Below are 26,280 nucleotides of genomic sequence, written 5' to 3'. Positions count from 1 at the left end.
CTGTGACAGTCACACTTCAGGTTTGCTTATGGTTTTTATGTCAGCAAGCAAGATTTAAAATCTCAGGTAGGAAGGAGGGTGAAAGAACGATAGCAAAATATGATCCAGGGACCATTATAGTGCCTTTTAATCACTTCATGTTATTTTTTTGTTAAAATGATTCTCTAAGCAATTTTAAAATTTCATTTGCTTTTCTTGCTAGATTATAGTATATTGATATTCTGCATATGAAGGAACTAGAGTGTTCACAGGAGTTTTTACCACTTCTTTCTTTTGCTCATTTGATTTAACATTAGCAGTGTTACTGAGCTGATTAGCTAGTAGACAGACAAGGAATGTGGTCTATACACTGCTTAATCAAAGAGGCATAGAAGTGGGTAGTGAGCACTGAAGCTCGATACAAGCCTGCTAATGAGTTGATTGCATTGACATTTGATGTAATTTAACTGTAGAGTGGCAAATATCAATACCTGTATATGATTTGGCAGATGGTTGTTGAACTGTGATTAGAAGTTTAGAATGATTCCCGGTAAAAGACCACCTGGCAGTAACCCAAGAACAGAGAACTGAGTTTTCCCCATTAAATGGAAGAGGTCCAGAAAGTCAAGTGTTTTGATCATTAATAGAATCTTTCCTTTTCTTTTAGCAAATGTTAGCTTCAAGAGGAAATTGATAATTATGCATAGGTCTATTAAATGATCTTTGGGATAGCTCTTTTCATTCCTTCAAATGAGCTCATATCTATAGTAGTGGCAGTTACTCACTGGCAAGGAAAGAAAACTAGTTAAAATGCTGATAGGTGTCATTTCAGTATACTGGGGATATTGGAAACATCTTTGTAGATTTTAATATATTTGAGGCTGAAAACCAGGTTTTTCTGATAATATAAATATTTCTAATATAATATTAAGTATTTTATGCATTATATAAATATAATATGAAATAAGCTATATTGAGTATCTATTATACACAAGACATTCTTGTAGGTGTTTGAAATGTAAAGAACACAAAGATGATCTTACTTTCCCTCAGTGGACATGCAGTGCACATCCCATAGAAGGACTGGAATAAAGGTCAGGAACTATGGCAGCATAGAGAAGAGTAATGGCTTCCTCTGTGGGAAGAGGAAGTGTCAGGGAGGGCCTTATGGAGGTGTCACTTAATATAGCTTTTGAACAGTTGGAGATGAGCATTCAGAAGTAGAGAGACCAGAAATACAAATTTTTTTTTTTAAATAAACTTTATTTTTTTTTAGAGCAGTTTTAGGTTCACAGCAGAATTGAGCAGGAAGTAAAGAGTTCCCATATGCCCTCTGACCCCACACATGCACAGCTTCCCCCACTATCAACATCCTGCATCTGAGTGGTACATTTGTTAAAATTGATGAACCTACATTGACACATGTTGTTATCACCCAAAGTCCATAATTTACATTAGTGTTCACTTTTGGTGTTGTACATTCTGTGGGTTTGACAAATGTATAAGGACATGTATCCACCATTACAGTATCATACAGAATAGTTTCACTGCCCTAAAAATCCTCTATGTTCCACCTATTTCTTCATCCCTCCCTCTTTGTCAACCCATTAACCACTGATTTTTTTTTTACTGTTTCCAAAATATAAAAGCTTTTGAAAATTTTGAAATGTTTATTGTGCCATTATATATATGTGTGTGTGATGTATAAAGAACAGTGAAATAAATAAAATCTGTCCACCTTCTAGCTGAGATATTAAAATATTACCAATATTTTTGAAGCCCTGATGGGTTCTTCCCCAAGTATTCCCTTCTACCCTACCAATGCTTCAATTTTTTAAAAAAATATTCTTATACCTAGTTGCAAAAGCACACAAAAACCTCAGTCTCTCAAGTCCCAACACCCCCTTATTCTTTGGTTTGGTCTATGCAAAATGAAGTGAAGGAATAAGTTGATGTTTGTCTAGTGAATTCCAATGGTGTGGAAAGCTCTTTTTTTTTTTTTTTTTGGTAGCTAGGAAGTGGGATTTCTAGATAACCTAAATGACTATCAATATCATTTTAAATAGTAAATAGTCTGATTAATTCACATTATAGTTCTGCTTCACTTTGAGCTTTGTAGACTTGACTTCTCTTGCTCTGTATATTCAAGTCTTTTTTTTTTTAAAGATTTTATTTATTTATTCATGAGAGACACACACACACACACACAGAGGCAGAGACACAGGCAGAGGGAGAAGCAGGCTCCATGCACGGAGCCTGATGTGGGACTCAATCCTGGGTCTCCAGGATCACGCCCTAGGCTGAAGGTGGTGCTAAACCACTGAGCCACCCAGGCTGGCCTTGCTCTGTATATTCAGATGGAATAACTAAACTAATCCCAGTGCTATGATAGAGACACGTTTGATTACGGAGACTTATTCAGAACTTCATGCATTTAGACTTCATGTCAGCATGGAATGTGTATCTCTAAATCTAGCAACAAGTGCTTTCAGAATTAATTTTTAATTTGGCTGATGGCCATGCTCCTTTATATTCATTTTGTAGTTTCATAGGACTTATAGGTGAACATATTTTATATTAAAAACAATGGTATATTGGAAAGAACACTAGGATATAAACTGTGTTCTTTCCCCCACTGCTCAGACCCATTCCGTGCCAGTTCTTTGCCTGCATCTGTATGAGATCTTGGACACATATTTTAGCTTTTCCAGCAACTCTTAGATTTAAGAAAATATACTCTGGTTATTCCTGGTCATAAGAACAGTCTAGTTTCAGTAATTAAAAATGATCAGTTCAGTGCAACATTCTAATGTTTATTAAAGTTCAAGCCACTCTTCTTGCCCATTGTGGTGTTGCTTTAGGTTGAGAAGCCCACAGTAGGAGGTGGGGATGGGTTGACTTCTGTATTTCCTTCAGAGCAGAGCTCCTCCCTTGAATCCATCTCACTCCCAGGGTGAGAGCTGGAAGGGGTGAGGAGGAGGGGCAGGGACAGAGAAAGTCTTGGCAGTCCTGCATTGATCTGCTGGTGGTGTTTTCTGAGCTTGGCAGATGCTCAGTACTGACTTTTAAGATGCACTCTCTTGAGGTCCCCCTCTGGGCATGGCAGACTGCAGCTGACCTGCCCTTCCTCTGGCTGCGTTCCAGGGTCCATCTCTAGTTTCTTGCTGCTGAGATCCACTGGTCCTTTTGGAAATGAATCTATCTTAAAGTGATCTTCTGATGGCCTCTCTTTTACATAAGGGCCATGCATACACTTGTGTGGAGATTAAATGAAATAACGTATGCAAAGCTCTCTCCCTGGCACACAGGTATTGAATAAATCAGTGAGTGATTCACTGGGTGTCTTCTCTGTGGAACACCTTATAAGTATAAACTTTTTCATATCAGTCTTATGAAATGTATTTAAAGGAACTCTCAGATACATTAATTTTCAAGGTCACATAGCTGGAAAGTGGCTGAGCTTAGGTTTGTATCTAGCTCTGTCCAGTGCTGGAGTCTTTGGCCCTTTGGACTATGGTCCACTGCCTTCTGAAATTGCCTGGCATGGTCTTAATGTTCTAAACTTTGGGAAATCTGGTTAATATTATGAATGTTAGTGCCCATTCTAGTAGTTTCTTAAATGTCATGTGTGGTATAAATTGATAGGAATGCTCTCTCAGATACTTTCATTTGACTACATCTCTATGACATTTGGATAATCTGACTTCCTTGACATGAATCCTTTATCTTCAGGGGCTTTGTCCAGATATCTACTGGTGAACCCAAGTGGAGATTCAAGGAAATTCATCATAATAATCCAGACAGAATCTGGATTCCAGAGAAATGCCTCAGTATTTCATAGACGTCTGTAGCATGTGTGTTCTGGGCCTCCTGGAATAATCTCTGGAAGAAGAGAGAGATGACAGTGTAGTAGATGTACAATGGAGAGGTAATGACATGTCTTTTTTCTGCCTCCAGTGGTTCAAGGACTGATGACCAAATCTGAGCTATTAAAGATCTCTGTGCTGACTGCCCGATGACACCCAGGGTGACCTGCCGATTGGAAATCTCCAGTCAGAAGAATATGGATTCTTTATTCCCATTCACTTAGGACAAAGGGTTAAGAAAATTTACTTTGGAAAGAATTGGCTAGAGAGAGAGACTAGGATAAAGCAAACCACAGAAGGGAAATAAAACCTCTGGAACATTCGTTCAATTTTGTTTCAGTAAAATGTTAGTAAATCAAATCCTAATGGTAAAACTGGGTCCTGGATATACACTGCTATGAGATGTGTACTTAATCAGAATGCTCTAAAAAGCATACATTAAAATTAGCTAGTCCCCTTTTAACTTTATGCCTACCAAGCTGCAAACTGCCTCAACTAAATATTGTGAAAGTCCAATTTTTATTTGCCCTTATTGCTTGGGTCAAAGTGAAGTTGAACTCCAGATTGTAAACTGGACAGTTTCTGGTTTACAGATAGTCATTCAGCCAATTTATATGGATTACTAACCCTTCTTTACTGTGGAAATATTGTCAGAGGAAAATGCATTCAAAATTCTTATTTTGTGCACTGTAGAATAAGTGAGGTCTTATGAGAAGAACACCAGCTCTAGCCAGTCCTGTTTTAGCTCTATGGAGAACTTAGCAATAATCAGGAAAGGGGATTTCTAGCTTTTTGTGCCTTAGCTTCCTTTGCAAGAAAGTACAACTAATAAAACCTGCCCTTTAGGATTTTGTAAGGCTGTTGTGGCAAAGTATTTTAAGCTCCTTAGAGAAAAAGGCTACTCAATGAGGTAGCTTTGTTATTCCTTTTAGTGTCAATTATATTCTGAAATATGATTTTAGAATTTCGGGATCCCAGGACCTATGATTGAACTGGCAGCTGATCGATTCAGTGGAATTTAGAGTTCTCTTTCTTGACACCGAACTGAAATTTGCTTTGGCTAAAAGAGGTAAAGCATACAATTATGGTTAGAAACGTAATAATAAATCTACTGTAACAACCTTCTTTCCACCACATACCTTTTCTGGTATTTATCTGAATACTCAGCTTCTAAAAACTAGAAGAGATTGTAATTTCAGTAGCAACTCATCAGCAACTCTAAGTGTACGAAGCCATTTCAGCTATGATCTTCTTTTATTTTGCCAAGGTTCATGTCTGAAAGGTTTTATTTCTTTTGGTTTTGAAAATTAGAAAGAGGAGACAAACAGTTAAAAGTATAAAAGTTCTACCCGTGTTGCTTTTTCTACACCTTGAGGACTAGCAAAATCTTTAATATGAGACTTTATTTGTACAAAGCAAAACTTCAAAACCACTCAAAAGCTTTTCTTATTAACTGCTGTCAGTCCTGTGATTTACAGAGGCAATAAAGAACTAGAGGGGGCGCATTTATCATGGAGTTCAGCGCACCAGGAGCCATTTTCTCCAGCGGTAAAGGCAAGTGATAAAAACGAATTCTTTTGTTCTATAACCAAGACACATTCTCTGTTCCCTATTCTCTAGACTTGGGCACGCCAGGCTTCTCTGGTGGCAACTTGGTACCACCTCATCTACACTCAATGATAAATTGTTAACATGAAAACACTGATGATACACCTGGAACACCTGGCTGTGAGTGGTGCTACATATTTACTTTCAACACACAGTAGTTAGCTGCCAACATATTTGTAGTATTAACTCTCAGTTTACTTTGAACAGTACTTTGTACGTGTGTGTGCTTTCTTTCATTTCAGAAGGGAGTAGATGGGAATGTTAATAGTGTGGGGTTTGTTTAGCAAAGAGCATAAAAATTTGGATTTTGAATCTCAGTTGCCTAGTTGTATCAAAGAAGACTTCATCTGAATTTTGATGCTGGAAAGCAGAACAGTTCCGGTACACATATTTTCAATTTACTTTGTATTTGATTTCGATTTTGTGTTTGGTGTTCTAGGCAAGCAGGTGTGATACTCAGAGACACTTTTAAAATGTCTCTGAACATTGATTACACATTTTTGAGTTTTTTTTTTGTTTGTTTTGTTTTTTTTTTCATTTTTGAGTTTTTGAAATGAGTTCATCAGACTTTGAGCTAAGCTGGACATAGAGGCTATAATAGTTTTGCTGTTTGGGAAACTTACAAAAAGGAGCATTTTTGAGTATTTTATAATTGAGTACATCCATCATCCAATAGTATTTATTAAGCACTCACCTGTGCATGACAATGTATTAGGCACAAAGATTATCAGGGAAAAGGTCAATGATTTGGAACCAGAGACAGTGAAAGTATTTATACTTAGGGGAAAATGAACACAAATGTTATATCATGAATATTATTCCTTTTTTTTTTTAAGATTTTATTTGTTTATTCATGAGAGACACACAGAGAGGCAGAGACACAGGCAGAGGGAGAAGCAGGCCCCATGCAGGGAGCCCATGTGGGACTCAATCCCAGGTCTCCAGGATCACGCCCTGGGCCAAAGGTGGCACCAAATCTCTGAGCCACCGGGGCCACCCGATGAATGCTATTCCTAACAGAGCAGGTTATGTAGTTAATTTAGTCTCTGGAAAAGACAGGGACACTCAAATAAAATCTCCTGGCATTTTCCAATTTTGCAATCACTAACTATGATCCTTATTCATGTATTAGTGAAAAATAATATTTTCAAAAGATAGTAGTAAGGTAGAAGACATGAAAAATCCAGGAAAAAAATCAGGTTAGGTTCTTTTGTGACTGGTTTGGCATACTTACAGACTGTTAGCTGGGGAGAAATTTAGAATGGAATTATGTGGGGGTTCTATTTATCTGTCTGTTTTTTGCGACATGTAATGTAGTGGTTAAAGTTATTCTCTTGCTTCTGTCACTATCAGTTTCTTTTCATTGGAAGAGGAAATAAGTCCTTCTGTCAGTAATTTGGCAAAAGTGCTGAAAAGCCCATTATCCCAGTTGGAAGGAAAGCAAACCACCTCTGGTATGTGAGGACCTGGCAGGCTTCATAGAGAGAGATGAGCCCAACAGAAGCTTCCAGTGAGAGATGGTGTTTTATTTTCTGAGAGATACTGACCATTAGTCATTCTTCTTGAATCCACCTAACATTTTCTCAGAGTGAAGTTATCTGCCCCCCACCCCCAAAACAAATTTATCGGTCCAGATGATATGGGATAGAGCAGGGGGGACAAAAAACAGTCATTTGAATAAAGAATTGCATCTTTTATGTACTTATGTTGTATCATGTACACTTGGGAAAGGACCACATCTGTCTGGAGGATGGTGGGAAATTGAACACTTCAATTCATGGCGTGCTTCTTGTATAGTATTTCCTTAACCAAAAGGGAGCAGCTGTTGGGTAGCACAGAAAACATTGTTACAAACCTGAGCATATGGAAGCCTGAAGCTTTGGCTAATTTGGATGTCTGGGCACCATTGCAGAAAGACCATCATAATTATTTGCTATGATTTTAGGTCCACACTCCACTGTTGGAAGGAAAAACTTTTTACTGAGGCTTACTCTTTTATATGGCTTTGAAGGGAATTGCATTTTATTTCTGACACTTATTGTATTGTAAAATCTCTAGTCTCTGATATTTAAAGGTGGAAACTTTTAACTTTCTCTCTTAAAAAAAAAACCAACTCTGGGGACTTTTTAGTACTATAGCCTCTCAAATAATCCTCAAGCTTTGAAAAATGAAATGCTTTATTTTATGAAGCAGTTTTGGGGTCAGTTTTTTTTCCCTAAAATGTATGCTTTTATGTTGGGTAGTTTAAAGACCAGCTGTTAACTGAAACCAACCGTCAACGAAGTTGCATAAAGTTGTGTTTCCTATTAGTCTTGTATCTTTCCTATTAGTCATTTATGAAAGGATACAGGAACATCTAAGAGAACTCCAAACAAAATTGAAAAAACAGATGTTGAAACCATATTGTCCTGATGGTTTGCTATTTTTTTAAATAAAATAGGAGCTCAGTAATTATTAATGGATTATGAAATAAGGCTTCTGTTGCTAACTTACTACAAAATTATTTGTAGTAGCTTGCCGTTGAAAATTGGTGTTTTAGTGGGATTTCAGAGAGTCAGAAAAATGAGTTAAAGTTTATGCCTAGGAGCACCATGAAGGAGGAACTATGACATTTTCAAGAGTTGGGCATGTATGAGCCTCTAAAGGTGTGTTTATTATGTTGTCATGGTGAGCAGTGAATTAAAAAAATAACAAGACTGCTCCTTGGGTAGTTGTGACTTATTGGTAGTTATCTTTATAAGAGTTCCATGCTGACTTAAGTAAAGATCTTCAGGGAAAAAAAAAACAAACTTTATTTTTCAAATAAATTCAGTTAAGAGCCTACAGGCTTCCATGACACTGCACTGAATTATTATTAATGTGCACTGCTGTGAGAATAATGCTTGCTGCTGTTTAACAATAACCCCGTCCTCTGGAATTTCAGGAAAGTGGTAGGAAAATGAGAGGCAGATTTAAGTGCTGCCGCTGAATTAAACGTGCTAGTTGATGGGGACAACATTTTTATTGTTACTTGTGCAAGGGAGTGTCGAAAGAGACCGTTATTCAGGGTCAGGTCACATGTGTGACTGGTGAAGTTATTTGAGCGGCATTTCTGGCAAGCAAGGGCATTGCTTCTGGCCAAGCAAAGGTTTGTTCAACCTATTGCCTTTACCTGGATAACTCATTTTCATTCCCTTGAGAGTTAGGTGTGGTATTTCTTGAAGGCAGGGTTATGATCTTTTAAGGGTCTTCCTCGTTGACTTTAAGAATCTGTTGTTAAAATATTGGGCACATCATTGCTCATTAGCACCTTTTAACTTGGATGGTTAGTACAGTTGCCTTGATAGATGACGATAGATGCCTTTTTTCATTGGGAATTATCTTTTAAGTCAGCGTCTCCCAGCTTACATATTCAGACATATTCTACTATTCCCAGCAGGTAGTCTTTCCTCCTCTATGTCTCTCCTCCCTATTCCCTTGTCCTTTAGCCATGCCAGACTGTTCACTGTTCTCTAGATATGCCACCTAATATCTTGCCTCCTGAGTGTCTAGTGTCCTGTGTTCCTTTGCTCATGCTGTCCATGTAGGGTACTCTTACACCAACTCCTGTGCACTCTATAAGGTCTAGATCACCTTTGGAGAATGTTTCCCAAATTCTTACATACACTTCTGTGGAATAAACTTTTCCCTTCCTCCTGTCCTACTGCCACTGTGTATTCTTTCTTGAATTATTTGTGAATGTGTTTCCCTCCTTCCATGGATGGTGGGCCCTAAACTTGGGGCAGTGTGATTCTTACCTTTGTATCCTGCATATGGTCAGGTATAGCACTTCACACTGTTGTGCAGGGCAGGTAATAATAGATAAATCTTCAATGATTGGAATTCAGTCACTGGTGATTGCAGTGTCCATATAACAGGAGACATGTAAGGAGTCCAGAAACTATTAACTTATTTAATTGTAATTCTAGTGGGTGGAGTTTTATTTTATTTTATTAGGGGAGGACTCACGGCCATTAGTGTGACAGGTACCACTGAAGGGGTGGAGTTGGTGAAGTTCCGTCTGTTATGTAGTGTTTCCCTTTGCCTCTTATGCCTTTGCACATCTAAGTGCAACTTCCTGATGGGGTGGAGAAAATTCAACAGACAATGTGAAAGTTGGTATTTTGGAGAACATTTAAACTGCTTATCTAAGGTGCATTTGGTACCTTTTTTCAACTAATCCTGAATTTTTCACAAATTCATAGGGATTGGGATCCCTGGGTGGCTCAGTGGTTTGGTGCCTGTCTTCGGCCCAAGGCGTGATCCTGGAGACCTGGGATCGAGTCCCAAGTCGGGCTCCCTGCATGGAGCCTGCTTCTCCCTCTGCTTGTGTCTCCACCTCTCTCTCTCTCTCTGTGTCACTCATGAATAAATAAATAAAATCTTAAAAAAAAATTTTAAAAAAACAACAACAACAACAAATTCATATGGATCTTAGAGATCACCTAAAGCCACTACCTTCCCTAGGCAGAAATCTCTTCCTAGCCTTCCTCCTTATGTCTGCTTCAGCACATTAGTGATACAGAGATTGCTGCTCTGACGATTAAAGGAAAGCTTTAATCGGGGAGGAGGTAAAAAGTCTGTTCCTGTGATAGCTTGTCTCTAGTTTAAGATATTTTTAAGTTTCCTTTTTTTCTAAGCTGAATATTTCTGATTTCACCCACCACGTGAATCTAGCTTCTCCTCCAGTGTAGCTAATTGAGATGGACACCTCATCAAAGTCAGCTGTTCCACTGGCTGGACAGTGACCAATCTAATTTTCTGTCTCTGGATTCTGACTCAGAGACAGAGACTGTAGCCAGTTATCTGTGGTGCATTGAGCTAAAGGGTGATGTGGGATAGAGGCCTGAGTCAGCACCAGGGCAAGCCAAAGTCAGATGAAAGCTAAAGTTGTGTTAGAACTGAAACCACAAGTAAGAGGAAGCTGGTGTAGAGGGGATGGAGCAGAGCTGCATGGAGAGAATCAGTGACAAGACTCATGCAGTCTCAGAGAGAGATGAAGAGAGAGGCTGTGTCTGTCCCCAAAGGTGGGGCCTCATGGAAACTGGAACTGAGAAGTCTTTCAATGGCATCTGCAATCTGGTGTGTGGCACAGAAGAGGGAATGATAGCAGTTATTCAAGAGACAGTTTAGTGCTTATCTCTTGAGGCAAGAGTCATTAAGATCATGGATAGTGGTATGAAACTGCCAGGGTTGGGTCCTCTCTCTGCCACTTACTACTGTGTAACTGCCTGTTAATTACTTACTCTTCCTCTGGGTCTTGGTTTCTTCACATGTAGAATGGGTACAATACCAAGGCCTGCATTATAGGGTTATTGAGGGAACAAACAAATTATTATTATTTTGAAGATCTTATTTATTTATTCATGAGAGACAGAGAGGCAGAGACATAGGCAGAGGGAGAAGCAGGTTCCCCATGCAGGACTTGATCCCAAGACCCCAGGATCGTGACCTGAGCCAAAGGCAGATGCTCAACCACTGAGACACCCAGCCATCCTATGGGATCAAACAAATTAATATGTGAAAAGCATTTCACTTGAAAGAGTATCTGGCCCCCCAAATGTTAGCCATTACTATAAAAAAATAATAGTTGTGTTTGTTTTAGTGTCTGAGAAGTTATTCAGGCCCTATTTCTTAGAGAAAATGAAATATAGTGGTGAAGATGGCAGAGTCTGGAGTCTCATTGCCTGCCTGATTTCAGATTATACCATTTCCACTGTAAGACAAGTTATATAAGCTTCTTGTGCCTTGATTTCCTCATTTATTCTAAAGGAGTAATAATGGTACCTACCATTCAGTGATTCTATGTAGATTAAGTGAATTGATATGTGTAAAATGTTTAGAAAAGAACTTGGTTAGAAAGGATCTTAATAATTTATAATATGTTAATATTAATTATTACTTCTTGTGACTTTAGCATGCCTTTAGGTTCTTATTAAGACACATTATCTTATAGAGCTATAGGAGACCTAAATATATTTACTTGGATTCAATTCTGTCTCATTTTTCTTTAGAGGGATCATAATCTCTCTGATGGTCATCTCTAGCCAATATAGGGGTTCTCCAGGAGTCTTGAAGGTAAAGCCTGAAGATGTCTGGGAGGCAGTAGAAAAGTGTGGTTTTGGAGTTCAGAAAGAGATCTTGAATAAAGATAGAGATTTGAGTGGGTATAGCAGAAGTCATGGGAATGGACAAGATCACCTTGGGAGAATGTGCAGAATGAAAGAAAAAAGTCTTGGAACAGATAGATCCCTGGAAGGGGGTTTTGGGGATGGCAGAGATTTTGGAGTTGGATAGAGGGTGACAGAGGAACATGAGCCAGCAGATAAACCTCAGTGTAGTCAGACAAGTGATACTTATAGTGAATATGATTGAAAGTGTACTAAGTATAAGATGCTGCTTTAAGCTCTTTCATTCATGCATTTAATCTTCTGAACAACTCTTATGTAGATATTATTATATTTTTACTTCATAGATGGGAAAATTGAGTACAGAGAGATTCAGTAATTTGCCAAAGACTGAAAAGCTAGCAAATGATAAATCCAGAAGAGTTTGAACCTAGATAATCCAATTCTAGAATTTATAATCTTAATGATTCTATGAAATGGTCTCCAAGGACAAGGAGAAGGAAAATCAGAATAAATAAGGACAAAGGAATTATCTCTGTCAGATTTAGCATTTATCTCTGTTAGTATTTAGTATTTAGATTATGAAGTACATTTAGATTGTTGACGTTCTTTATTTTGATTTACTTCTTTTATTTTTTTATTTTTTTAAATTTTTATTTCTTTATGATAGTCACAAAGAGAGAGAGAGAGAGAGGCGCAGAGACACAGGCAGAGGGAGAAGCAGGCTCCATGCACCGGGAGCCCGATGTGGGATTCGATCCCAGGTCTCCAGGATCGCGCCCTGGGCCAAAGGCAGGCGCCAAACCGCTGCGCCACCCAGGGATCCCGATTTACTTCTTTTATTAACTCTTTCAAACCAATAGCATATGAGGTTACTTGGCAGCAACACTTCACAACATATTCAAAAGCTAAATGACTGTGAATTAGGAAATGAAAGTGTATTGGTCAGTTTTTGCTACAATAATAATGCATAACAAGCAACCCCAAGATGTCAGTGGTTTACTGCCATAAACGTTATTTCTTGCTCATGGATCTGTGGTTTGGCTCTGGTTCGGTCTACAAGTTAGGTCTTGTAGTTAGGTGTGTTCCACATGCATATTAATTTGGTCTTGAGTTAGGTCTATTCCACATGTGTATTAATTTGCTATGGATACCTTAACAAAATGCTGTAGACTCTGGCCTAAGCAACAGAAATTAATTTTCTCACAGTTCTGGAAAGCTGTAAGTCCAAGATCAAGGTATCAGCAGGTTTGATTTTTTCTGAGGCTCCTCTCCTTGGCCTGCAGATGGCCATGTCTCACTGTGTCCTCACTGTGGTCTTACCTATGTATGGGAATAGTCCTGGTATCTCTTTGTGTGTCCAGATTTTCTTTTTTTATAAGGACACCAGTAATATTGGATTAGGTCTCACTTTAACAGCTTCACTTTAACTTAATCACCTCTTTAAAAACCTCATATCTCAATATAGTCATATCCTGAGATCTGGGGATTTATATTTTTGGAAGATTTTTCGGAAGACACAGTTCAGCCCATATCAATGTGTCTCCTCATTCTGGGACCTGTGGTTAAATGAGCGCAGAAAGACAGGATTCCTCTTAAGGCCTCAGCTATAGAACTGGCACACTGTCCCTTCTGTTTACAATCCATCATTTGAAACAGATCACATGACCAAGACCAAAGTACATGGGATAGAGAACTAGACTCCATCCACAAGAGAGCCACGGGAGGGAAGGGAACACTAAGGACAAACAACACAATCCACTAGAGTGATAGCGAGTCTTTCTCAAGAAGTTTTGTTAAAGAAAGTAAAAAGATGGGGTAGTAGGTAAATGGGGACATGTGTTCTGCAAACATTAAATGGTGTGTAACTGACAGGTTTCACTCATAGTCTCTCAGGACAAACCTGCTGATGGAATGGAATGGAATGGAACAGGAATGCCTTTCTCCAGCCACACTTGGCTTCTGGTGATCCCAAATGCTCCCGATTTCTTCACATTGTTGACTCTGTTGAATGCCTTTCCACATTTTTCTTCTGGATAACTGCTATTCATCCTTCAAGACTCAGTTCAGAAGTCACTTTCTCCGTGATGTTTCTGTTTCCCCGAGGCAAAGCACATGCTTCCTTCTCTATTCTCTCACTGCACCTCTGTTTTAGCTTTTATTACTTTTTAAATTATAACTTTGTGTAACTCTGATATCAACTTCTCTCCTGTCCTTTGGGTCCAGCATCATCAGGATCAGTGTATACTCTGGACCCAAGAGGATGCAAAGTTGAGCCCTGTGTTGGGCTTACAAACTGAAAGCCATCACCACAAAAAAACCCCAAATAACTGCCACCATCACCTTCTATTTGGAAACAAAAACCAATAGTAAAAATTCAAGTTCACTTTATAAAAATCTTGAGAAAAAAAAGTTGATTTTGGGGAGGAGGTGGAAAAAGGGTTTATGTCATACTCCGAGGCAAAAAACTACCAAAATCCCTTCTAGACTTTTCTGCCCTTGGCTCAAATTTCCTCTTGGCCTTTGGGGATTCTTTTACTGCCCAGCACTGCCCAGTCCCTCTGCAAGGCTGTTGGCTTGTACAGTGCCATTCACATAGAATATAATTTGTGGGCCCTGGGCCAGTTCAGTCCTCTCTCTTACACACCTGTCTGCACCCTTGAACTCTCAGTTGCTGTTTTCTGTTATGTAGAACAATTCAGCTTTCTGTGTATTATTCAGCTTGCTATTTAAGTCCCTCAACTACATATTGGGGGTCAACCCAGAAGAGGGAAAACAAGACCTGCTGACTTTAGAAGGAGATTTAGAGACCATTTGTAGTTATTTTAGGTTGCCTTTTGGTGCACCCATGATCTTAGGGGCTCATCAAGACATGTTCCAAACCAAGTGGGGTACCCTTTAAGAAATTCTTTTTTTTAAAAAAAGATTTTATTTATGAGAGAGAGAGAGAGAGGCAGAGGCACAGGCAGAGGGAAAAGCAGGCTCCATGCAGGAAGCCCAATGTGGGACTCGATCCAGGACTCTGGGATCATGCCCTGAGCCAAAGGCAGATGTTCAACCACTGAGCCACCCAGACGTTCCCCCCCTACTTTAAAAAAAAGATTTTATTTATTTATTCATGAGAGACAGATAGGCAGAGACATAGGCAGAGGGAGAAGCAGGCTCCCTGTGGAGAGCCTGATGGGGGACTTGATCCTGGGACCCCTGGATCATGCCCTGAGCCAAAGGCAGATGCTCAACTGCTGAGCCACCCAGGTGTCCCCCTTTAAGTTCTTATTATTGCTTTTAGGGTACTGCATTTTCCTCTGTGTTACCACACCAGTTCACTTGATTGTCCTAGCTGGACTATGGTTATTCTTTAAGGCAGGAATTTTGCTGTATTCGTTTTTGTATTCCAACATCCACAACAATCCCGGAAACATAGTAAGGACTTCAAAAATGTTGCCTGAATACCTAAATGAGTACAATTCAATGTTCTTTATTTTAAATTATAATTAGGAAGCCAATGAAATGTGAATCAGAAACTAGTAAATATGTTTCCACATTCCCAGAACTGCACTAGAACTATTATTTTATTGAACCTGAACCTGAACTAAATTGAAACAAAGCTTCTTGATATTTTCGTTGTAAATCAGTTAGAATTGCTTATTGGCTTGAACCAGAGTAAAACTGCTTCACTGCTGAACTCAAAGTGCAACTAATCTGAAAAACGTACTGGTTTATTCTTAGTTACTTAGTAAGGTACTTGGACATTCTATGAATTTGAAATTGCCATTTTGTTGACAGTGGACCTAAATGTATTAACTCATAGGTTCTTTTCCTTTTTCTTCTAGTGAGATCACAGGATTGCTTATTAATTCCTCTGACCTAAGTGAGGTTATTCTAGGGCTTGCCAAAATATTGTGGGTAGTCTTATTTTCCTGTGTCTCCCATTCATTCATTCATCCATTCACTCATTCATTCATTCAAACATTCAGTCATTCCATGATTCCTTGCCTTTTTGCCAAAAGCCCATTCTAGAATAAGATGGAAGTTAATTAGGAAATCAGGAGATGAGGTAAGGGATTTTTTGGGGGAAGGGTAGGAAAGCAAGTAAAAATAAGGAAAAATGAAGTTAGGAAAAGCTTTGTAAAAGCTTTGAGTAAAAGGTTTTACTCATATTGCTAAATGATACTATAAACTTCAGTAAAATTAAAAGAGTATTTGGAAGCACTGATAATACTACACAGTTATATTGGATCTAATAGTTGGATGAATTTTGAGGGGAAAATCTTTGCATTTAAATTTTACCAATTTTCCTTTTCCTTTCTGATTTGTGCAGAAGTTACATTGGTTTACCATTCAAAAACACTCCTTTCCCCTTTGGTTATTTGAATCTGCTTCAAGGTAAAGTAAAATCCAGTGAATAATTTCAGAATTTTGTGCTTTAATTTGGCTACATGGATCAGTCCATAGAAAATATTTCTTAAAGCATTTTCCTTTTACTAAAAATAATATATATGGTTCCAGATATTCTTACTTTATGACGAAATGCCATACTGTCTCAGCTGTTCTCACAATCTGGTGATGGCCCTTTTAATTTTCCCATGATTTTATTAGAATTTAGAAGAGGTTAATTAGTTATCCACTGGTCTTAGTGGAAGAAGATTTAAAAAAATATAATATTACAAAACGTCCTAGTAGGGTATGAAGGTAACACCACAAGGGGGTACTATAATTTTATCAAATTTGTCCTGGTAACTTGGCTCAGAAGGTGAAATGATTAGAGCCTGCAGAGTTAATTTTAATATGCTAATACATCACAGCAAGTTGGGAACTTAAATAAAATTATACAATTAATATACTTTTATGGGATGTAGAAAGACTTAGTAAGGTCATTTGTAGATTATATTAGAGCTACATTTAGACTTACTGGGTTTAAAATTCAGCATTCTTTAAAGAAAGCAGCAGATGTCTGACGTATGCATTTTAGTGACCTTTGAATGAAGAAGTGAATGTCGAATTGTGTGGATCTAGATCTGGGTTCTTAAAATAAATGAACTCCCTGGTCTCCCCTCTACATACAGCTAGGATCAAGCATTTAGATATTAATTTCCTTAGTGTTGCAACATAGAAAATGTTACAGTATGTTAATCCTGGGAGAGATTTTTTGAAAGAATATTTAATCATAGAGGACTTTAACTTCTTAATGCACCTCTGAAAGTGATTCTGCAGTTTTGCTTGGTAATAAATTTGAGTGGCTTGTAGTCCATCTTGGTTGGATAACTCTCTTTTATTTAAACTGAAAACTTGGAAGGTAGTTATATGGCCAAAGAATTTTTTTTTAAATGTCACATCCTGGTACTCTATGTGTTTATACACTAATTATAGCAGATATTGCTCATTTGCTGAGCGAGGTGGATTGGGGTATTTGAAATAAGCTAGCGATTAATCTCTGAGGAAGAATAATTACGTGTTTACAGACTACAAATAGAACTGTTAGGTATTCTATCTTTTGTCACACACTTACTCAGTGGCTCATTGGACCAATATTTAGTATCATGCTAAGATTAAGTGAGATAACATGTATAAATTGCCTAGCATAGCAGCTGGAGCAGTGATGAGACAACCCATAACCTTAGGGCTGCTGGAGGTATCTGTCCTGCTGGGCAGTTCCCAATCCCACTGCAAAATGCAAGACTAGGAAACTGCCTCTGTGTCTCCACTTCTCTACTATACACATGTTAGAGTTTAGTTTGGTGGCTAAAAAGTGCAGTCGTTTTTCTTCTTTTCAATAATGTAAGCAATCTAAATTTTAAGATTTATGCTATATTCCCCCACAGGACTAAATGCAGTTATTTTTGTTTTGTACTTTTTTTTTTTTTTAAGCAACCCATAAACCCTTTGAGGTTTTAAAAATGATCCTAGCCTATAAAAGGTTTCTTGTGACTGGCTAAGGGCATAATTTGGTAAAGGATATTTTCTTTCTAAAAATTTATTTATTAATTTCAGAGAGAGAGAGAGTGCATGATCTTGGGGGGGCAGGGGGAGAAGGGGAAGCAGACTTTGGGCAGAGCCCAACATGGGGTGTGACATGACGCTGATCCCACAACCCTGAGATCATGACCTGAGCTGAAGTCAGATGCTTAACTCAGATGCCCCTCTTTTCTCCTTACTGCCAACAAGGGGCCGCTACTTACCTGAAGGCCGACTTGCCTCCACCCTAAGAATATTTTTATTGGTATCACATTCTCTTCTTGGCTGTTCTGTCTTCATGCTTGTTTCTCATATCCTTCGTGTAAGTTTGGTCTCTTGTAGTTTATACTATCCCATTTATTTCTCTCTGTTCTCTATGCAAGATGTCCTAATGCCAATATGTGGCATTTCAGAGTCTGAACTCTACTTGTCTATCTTCCCCCTTTGGTCTGCCTGGTGCTAGGCATAGTCGACTTGACTGGAAGTGTTCCTAAACTTTGGGCCACTGAGAATCCGTCTCAGTCTGTCTTTCTTTTTTTCCTGAACTTTGTTGTCTTAGGCTTACTGTAAATCTGTTTTTATGGCTAATAAGAAATAGATGACAAAACAGCATGTACAAGATCAACCCATTTCTACAAAAATAATAATGCCTGTTACTGTCATCAGTTGTGATAGTAATGAGTAAGTCTTTGGAAGAATTGAGCTATTGAGATATAAATTCCTGCTTCTGATGGAAGAAGGAATGGCAGATGGAGGCCCCTTTGGGGAGCAGCTGTTTGCTTATGATGGCAGAATTGTAAATATTCATGTCAAGCTAAACTTTAAGTACCATTGTGGGAGGAGTTGGGTGTATTTCTCTCACTATTGTTTCCCCAAAGTCTAGCCAACACCTGCTACATGATAAGCCCATAAAAAGCACTTGCTGACTGAATGAAATGAAGAAATGAGCCCTGAGCACACAGTGGGACTATTGCATGATACATCTATCCTGCTCAGATGACTCAGCGCCTTGGTTTTCCTTGAATAGGCACCTTTAACAATGACCTTCAACATCGTGTAGTGGCCTCAGAGGATCACTAACATGTCATCTGCTATAAGCCATATCTGTTGCCAGATAGAATGTTCATACAGGTGTCTGGCATTGCTTCTTTTCGGAAGGGCCTAATGTAATTTGATCAGTCCTGAAGATGGATTGGGGGTATTGGGATAAATGATTTCACTATTCCCTTACCTCCTTCAGCTGACTCAGACACTTAACCATTCAAAACATCTTTGCTTCCTGGGATGAGAGAGGCTTGAATATCTTATAGACTATAGTGAGAGTCATAGGAATGAACAGGGGTAATTGATGGGCAAGGCTCTGGGCAGGCAGTTGGTGACAGAGTCAGTATCACAAAGTGAGAGGAGGGACACTTTTTCTGGAATCTTCTAAATCAGAAAATAGACTCTTCCCTTCCTTCATCTGGCACATTCAATTGGACATCATAATGAAGTATCTACTTCCTGAATATCTTGAGATCTGTTCCCTTCTCTTTTTCACCTGTTGGTGTCTTAGTTCAGGCTTTCACTCTTTGCAGCCTGGACTATTGTATCATGGTAAAGTGCTGTATGGCACTACTGTAATACTGCAAAACTCTATTCTGGACTACTGTAATATGGTAAAATTATTTCTGGACTACTCTAATAAGTCCTTCTTTTCTTCCATTGAGTGTTTACCCTGCTGCCAGAATGATCTTCCCTGTATTCTCTGTTTAAACCTCTCCCCCTCTCCCATAGTGACTCCCATTGCCATCATGAAAAAATTCCAGTGACTTAGCCTGGAATTCAAGTTTTTTTTTTTTTTTTTGATCTGGACTATACTTGCTTGTTTTCTTTTTAAATTCTAGAATTTTTAATAATTGACAGCATAATTCTCTTTTTTCTTTAAACTGAAGTATAGTTGACACACAGTGTTACATTAGATTCAGGTATGCAACATACCAATTTGATACGACTATGCCTACTTGTGTAGCTTCACTTATAGCTCCTATTGTACCTTAGACCCCAGCCATATACCCTAGAACTTATCAGCTCTTTTATCCCTCTACCTTTGTCTGTGCTGTTCCTTGAACTTGAAATGTCCTTTGCCCCAGTTCTGTGCCTCTGTACTTGGTTGTGGTAATATGGTCTTGATGATGGAGCCATCTTTCCCTGGTGCCTGCCTTATATCTATGCCCTCTATTGGTCAGAGGAAGTCTGCCTGGCTTCTTTAGCGGTTTCAAAACAAATGCCTTGTTATGGGATTCATAATGTTTGTTTTCTGTTCTTCTACCTTAAAACATTTGATGATTTTTACAATTCACTTAAGTAATATTCCCAAATAAACTGTAATTTCATAATATCAAAAGTCTTAATCACACAGCAAAAACCATGAAGATGATTTCTACCAAATTAGAGGCTGTTCTCTCATGTTCATTGTCAAAGCACAACTTTTTTTTAAAAAAATTATTTATTTATTCATGAGAGACACAGAGAGAGAGAGTGAGAGAGGCAGAGGGAGAACCAGGCTCCCTGCAGGGAGTCCAATGTGGGACACAATCCCAGGACTCTGGGATCATGACCTGAGCCAAAGGCAAACACTCAACCACTGAGGTGTCCAGGCATCCCTTTAATTAATTAATTTGTTTGTTTGTTTATTTTTTGAGAGAGAGAGAGCGTGAGAGAGTGCGCGCGCTCGAGCCAGCAAGCATGTGAGTAAGGGGAGGGACAGAGGGAAAGGAACTCTCAAGCAGGCTCCACGTTCAGCGCCATGCCACATGTGAGGCTTAATCTCAGGACCCCAAATTATGACCTAAACTGAAATCAAGAAACAGACGCTTAACCAACTGAGCCACTCTGTGCCCCAAGTGAGAGCCTATTTTTTTTTTTTTGAGCCTATTTTTGTTTTAGAGTGTTCCTAAGGGTAAAGAGGTGATGTTAATATGGACTTTTATATTTGGTGAAGAAAATGGAAAGAAGGGGGGATGGTTGAAAGAAAGAGGTGATTATTTATTTATTTTTATTTTGAAAGATTTTACTTATTTGAGAGAGCACAGAGGGAGAAGGAGAAACAAACTCCCAGCTGAGCAGAGAGCCCAAAGCAGGGCTCAATTCCAGAACCCCGAAATCATGACCTGAGCCCAAGGCAGATGCTCAACTGACTGAACCACCCAGGTGCCCCAAGGCAGGTGATTATTTAAAAACACAAAGCATATATACCCACTATAACTTTCTTCTTTGTGCCTATTAAAACTTTTTCATTGCTCCTCTTCTGGGAATAGGTATACAAATATCTGTTTTTGAATTTCTGTGGAGTTTTGATGAACTGTCACAGGGTTATTCATGATTATCGGTGTGAAACATTAACTGGAAGCGTATAGTGATGTATTTTTGAGGCAGAAGAGACATAGGAATAAAAAAAATACTTCAAATAATTCTCAATTTCTATTTAGCAAGATCTGATATGAGCAGGAATAATTAGAGTGATAAAGTCTAACCAGCACTAGTAAATTTGACTAAAAGCCAAGAGCAGCACAGCCAGGACATTTATGTTCATGTTTAAATTACTCAAGTGCTTAATTGTTTAATTTCAGTTTCAATTACCAAATGCCCTTACTTTTAAAATTAGTCCTTTGAGTATTAGCTGCATGATGTTGTTATTAAAGTTGAAAATCTGCTATTATGGGTTTAGAGGATTATTACAAAGTTGTTGGCATATGTCTTGTTTAATAAATAAGTTTAATTGTGCATGTAATCTGGTAATGTAATAATGATGAATTACATTTTACAGAAATGTAGAATGACTTTTTTTTTCTTAGGGTAAAACAAAATTACTTTTTAGGGTTTATTTTCCAGAGGAAATATTTTACTATAAAAATACCTAAGATACCTCTTGCAGTGTGTAATTTCCCATAAAGGGTGAGACTTAATGGATATTTAACACTAACAATCCCCTCCCCCCATAAAAGAGGTTAATAGTAGGAAAATGAAGTCCAGCTAACAAGGAAGTAATGTTTATACCTTTAATGCTTTCTCAGTTTGTCTTAGCCCTAGAATCTTGAGAATATGACAAAGTAGCCCATATTGTAGATTAGTGTATTTTTATTCCATGAGGCACCTTCCCATTTAGATATGAACTTGCAGTTGCTATTAATGTTAATGAGCTTCTCTAGTCAAAGTCCCTTGAGCTCATCCTGAATTACAGTACCTTGGGCAAAACCATCTGATTGGCATTATATTGTTCATGCTTCCATCAGTTCTAGTTGTCTCTGTTGAATTCTAGGTGGGGGGGAAACAATTAGAGAGAGAGAGAGAGAGAGAGAGAGAGAGAGAGAGGCAGAGACACAGGCAGAGGGAGAAGTAGGCTCCATGCAGGAGGCCCGATGTGGGACTCCATCCCAGGTCTCCAGGATCACGCCCTGAGCTGAAGGCGGCGCTAAACTGCTGAGCCACCCAGGCTGCCCAACAAATTGTTTTAAACCTGTATCTCAGTATATGAAATTTTCGAATTTTGTAATTCAAGGATGTATTTTTTTTCTAGATGATTTTGATCTCTTGGTTGATTCTTAAATGAACTCTCTGCACCAAGAAATGTGATTTAATTGACATTTGCCTTCATTTGTTGGGTGAAGAAATGGAGGGATAATTTTTTTTTCACCTTTTGTATAAGATAGCAAACTAATGATAGAGTACTGAAATCCAACTCCAATAATTAAAAATTTCATTTGATAGATTACCTAATAATTACCTAATGTTTTTCTTTTGTTTAATCAAATATATATATATATATATATATATATATATATAAACACATACACACACACACATATATATGTTTTGAAACACAGAACATTTTTCATATGCATGTTTTGTGGCCTTTGTGTGTATATGTGCCTACCATTACACACCCAGTTACTTTTCATTAAGTTTTCCGGTTTTGAGATTTGAAAATAATTGAAACGGAGTACGTAAGCAGATAATTTTGATTTTTGTAATCAGTGGTGATTTAAGATTTCCTTGGTGATGCTGGAAGTTTTGAGCAGGATGGAGGGTCAGGTTAGCCAAGAGGAAGATCATAACTTTCGTACTCAAGTCCCCATCTCAGCCTGTTCCTAACTCTGTACTCCTGGACAAATGTTATTTTCTCATCCAGAAAACCTTCTTTGTAAAGTAGTTATGCAGATGAAACAAGATAATGCATATGAAGTACTAAATAGAGTGGCCTATACCAGGGCTCTGCTAACTTAGTGTGAGGCAGTAATCTGAGCAGGATGGGTATCTCCCATTTCTATTTATGTATAAGCAACTCTAATTTCTGAAGAAATATGGTTTTGAGTTTCTAACTTTGCATGGGAGCTTTTCAGACTTGTTCTTTTAGTGTACTAACATACTAAGATTACATAGTTTAGGACTAGATGTTTCAAGAGAAGTGAAGTATGGATTTTTCCCTCAAGTTGTAATTTCAACTCTGGCATCCTTGCCAAAAATACTTTGGCTGTGGAGCTAGTATTCCAAGTAATGCATATGTTTGATCTACCCCATTCCTTTTGAAAACTCACTCTTGGCCCAGTTCCAGGATAAGTGTTTTACTTCAGGGTTCTCCTGGATATTGTATCTTAGTCTCCAAATTCTTGAAATTGGCTCCCAAAAACTAATTTAGGCCCCAGAATGTCATTTCAGGGTGCCATGTGGCTCACTTTCGGGGTAGTATCCTATTTGAGGAAACAGTTTAGTTACTAACAGTAATTAAGGTATTAAAAATTGATCCTAGTGAAATAATTCCTTCCATAAACATGTTGAGTAATGCTCACCACTCGATGAGTGGTTAAACCTAGTAAGTTTCATTCTTAGGCACTTCTGCTCTCATTATTTGGGTTATATACTTAGCATAAGTCAAGTCTGTTCTCGAGTCTATGGGAGTTATATTTGATATTATATATAATGTAGTTAAATATTTTGTAAATTTATGAACTATGGGTATATAAAAGTTTTCTTCGAAATTACATCTAATACTTTCGGAAAACTCAAAGGTATCCTGGTGGGGAAAAACCCACAACTCTCCAATTAAATGTTTAACATTAGAATATATAATAACTCTGAAAGCATCCTGTTCTTAGACTGATGAGAAAGTGTCTATATTCTTGCTATGCTTTGAGCAAACTGGAAATCATAGACAATGTATTTTAAGTGCAGCTCATGCAAGAAAAGAGTTTTCTACTCCAGTAGGTGGACTTACACTGAAAGAAAGTCCTGTTAGTATTTATTTTTTAAATTAAAATTTTAGTTTAAGAAACTTTAAGAGAGAAAAAGGGAGAACACTAGCAGGGGGAGTTGTGGGGGGAGAGGAAAAAGGAAAAGCAGACTCCCCAATGAGCACAGAGCCTGCTGGGCTGTGGGGTCCATCCCAGGATGCTGAGATTATGACCAGTCAGACCTAACTGAGCCACTAAGATGCCCCCTTGTTGATATTTTATAGCAAATAATAGATGGCTTGGATGGTGGAGAAAAAATCAGGATGTCCACTTAGTGGGCAGTAGAAGGAAGAAAATATCAATTGAATGACTTGTTGATTAGTAATCTACAGGTGAGTGAATCACTTATCAAAATAATTTGCAGATGAATATTTTACAATATTGATAAACTGTCCCAAAGTGGAAGGTGTTGCTTATAAAAACAATGACCTGAAAGTAGAGTCTGTGTCATCAAGATGGAAGGAAACAATATAGCAATGGCTTTTGCCTGGCGCTTAAAAATTACCACTTGAGGTTATTGACCAGCAAATCCTAGAGCATTTGGAAGTATGAATTATTTGTCTTTACTGGCTTACTACAACTCACAAAATAAGATGTGACTGAACTCTGGACAAAGAGTCTGTTTTTTATGAAGTTGTATATTAAAAAACAAAAAACAAAAACAACAACAACAAAAAACAATGAACTGTGCCTGAAAAAAAAAATCTATGTTTGTTTAGCTATCAGTCCTTTACATCCCAATTTTTAGGACCAGGTGGGGGATAGAAATATCTTACTGTTCCTTGGCAGATACAGTAACATCATTGATCTAATCAGTGGTGGGTTGAATATTTCTAAGATATATGTAGAGTAAGACAAGTGAAAATTTTTGACCTTTTATTTTGAAAACACTTGAAGGTAAAAATGTAGTGACAATAAAATTAAGAGTCAACAACATATTAGATAGTACTTAGAATATTGGAGTAGAATAGTTCCCAGTTCAGCTTACACTGCATCTCAGGAAATTGGATTGAACTTGACAACTCCCGCAGAAAATCCAAGTGTTCAAGAACAGAGGATCTGGTTTATTAGTTCATTTCAAACAAACCAAGGGTTCTAGTGATTTTTTTTTAAAGTAAGATTGTATACAACAGAAGATTAAGCATGACCATTTGTTGGAAAGTGAAATCGTGAATGATGTAGAAATTATACGTACATCTGGGTTTGCTCAGTGATTGAGGGTCTGCCTTTGGCTCAGGTCATGATCCTGGGGTCCTGGGATCCAGTCCCACATTGGGCTGCCCGCTGGGAGCCTGCTTCTCCCTCTGCCTTTGTCTCTGCCTCTCTCTGTGTCTCTCATTAAGTAATTAAAAAAAAAAAGTCATACATGCCAAAACAAAAGATGGAGCTGAACATGAAGGAAAAGATAAAAGCAAATCCAGAGGCAAAAATTGTTCATGTTGTGGCCAAAAAAATGCCCCTTTACAGTATATTGGATCACAGCCTGAACTGGAAGTAGTCAACAATATGGTACGTAAACATGGAGGAGCTACATTGAAAAATAGTTTTCCATCCTTAAACGAATTTTATTAGATGAGTATTTACATTTTAAGGTGAAATAAAATGTTTATTATAGGTTTTAAAAATTGTACTTTAACCATTGAATTTTTTAAAAAGTTAACCTGTCAACAACCAACTCTGAATTAAATAGAATTTCTACTATATTAAATATCTCCTCTAAGTTTCAATTACTGCTCCTAGCTAGATTCTTAAATTGTATTGAGTAATATGGATTGAAGCTGTAGTAGATGATAAAGTGTAATCTTTTTGGTTTGGAGGGATTGTTGAATGGCATCCAGAGTCAGAAACCACCTCCCCACATCCCTCCCCCACTTCTTCCAAAGGACGCAGTAATTTCTTCATAGGCCAAGAGCAAGGGTAGCTGTCTAGGTGGGTAGGTGACTTGAAGCTGTGATCTTGACCCACATTGCTTAGACAGCATTGGGACATTTCCTACACCAGTCAAATAAGGACATACTAGTAGACTGCTGGGATAGTCGCTAGCCACACGGGAAAATCTGACTTAGGCATTGGCACCGCACATCCTCTAACTGCAGTCTGTACCTTCTTCAGCTGCAGCTTTGCTGTGTTACCAACAGGTAACAGGAAGTCAGGAATGGTGGCAGTTTTGTGAGCTAATAAAAATTATTATAGGATTATAAAACTCTATCTACGTGCAAGGCTTTTATGTGCTTCTGTTTTAGTTACACTTTTTTTCCTTCCTATTTTTCTCCCGTCACCCTTCCGTTATTACAGAGTTGAGGAGGGAATCCCTTGTGGATTGTGTAAGCTTCAGAGAAATAAAGCAAACAAAGACAAAAAGACTTGGTTCACTGTTCTTACTGTTTACTTGAACACCCACCCACTGTTTCCTTTTCACAGTGAGCAGGCCCTAATATGCATCACATTACAAACTAC

The 26,280-nt window shown here is 38.1% G+C and overlaps 1 long non-coding RNA gene across 1 annotated transcript in view; it reads left to right on the top strand.

Annotated features, from left to right (window-relative positions):
* The first annotated feature begins 3,535 nt into the window (after nt 1–3,535).
* LOC111096049 overlaps nt 3,536–26,280 on the top strand; it is a 114,590-nt gene continuing 91,845 nt past the window's right edge. Inside the window, exons 1-2 of the long non-coding RNA XR_005360199.1 lie at nt 3,536–3,907; nt 4,808–5,573. This is a non-coding gene — a long non-coding RNA (uncharacterized LOC111096049). The remainder of the gene's footprint in view (nt 3,908–4,807; nt 5,574–26,280) is intronic.

Source organism: Canis lupus, chromosome 5, assembly GCF_011100685.1.
Source record: "Canis lupus familiaris isolate Mischka breed German Shepherd chromosome 5, alternate assembly UU_Cfam_GSD_1.0, whole genome shotgun sequence".
NCBI classification, from domain to species: Eukaryota; Metazoa; Chordata; class Mammalia; order Carnivora; family Canidae; genus Canis; species Canis lupus.
Note: the sequence above shows the minus strand (reverse complement) of the source record. Positions and strands in the feature narration are given on the sequence as shown.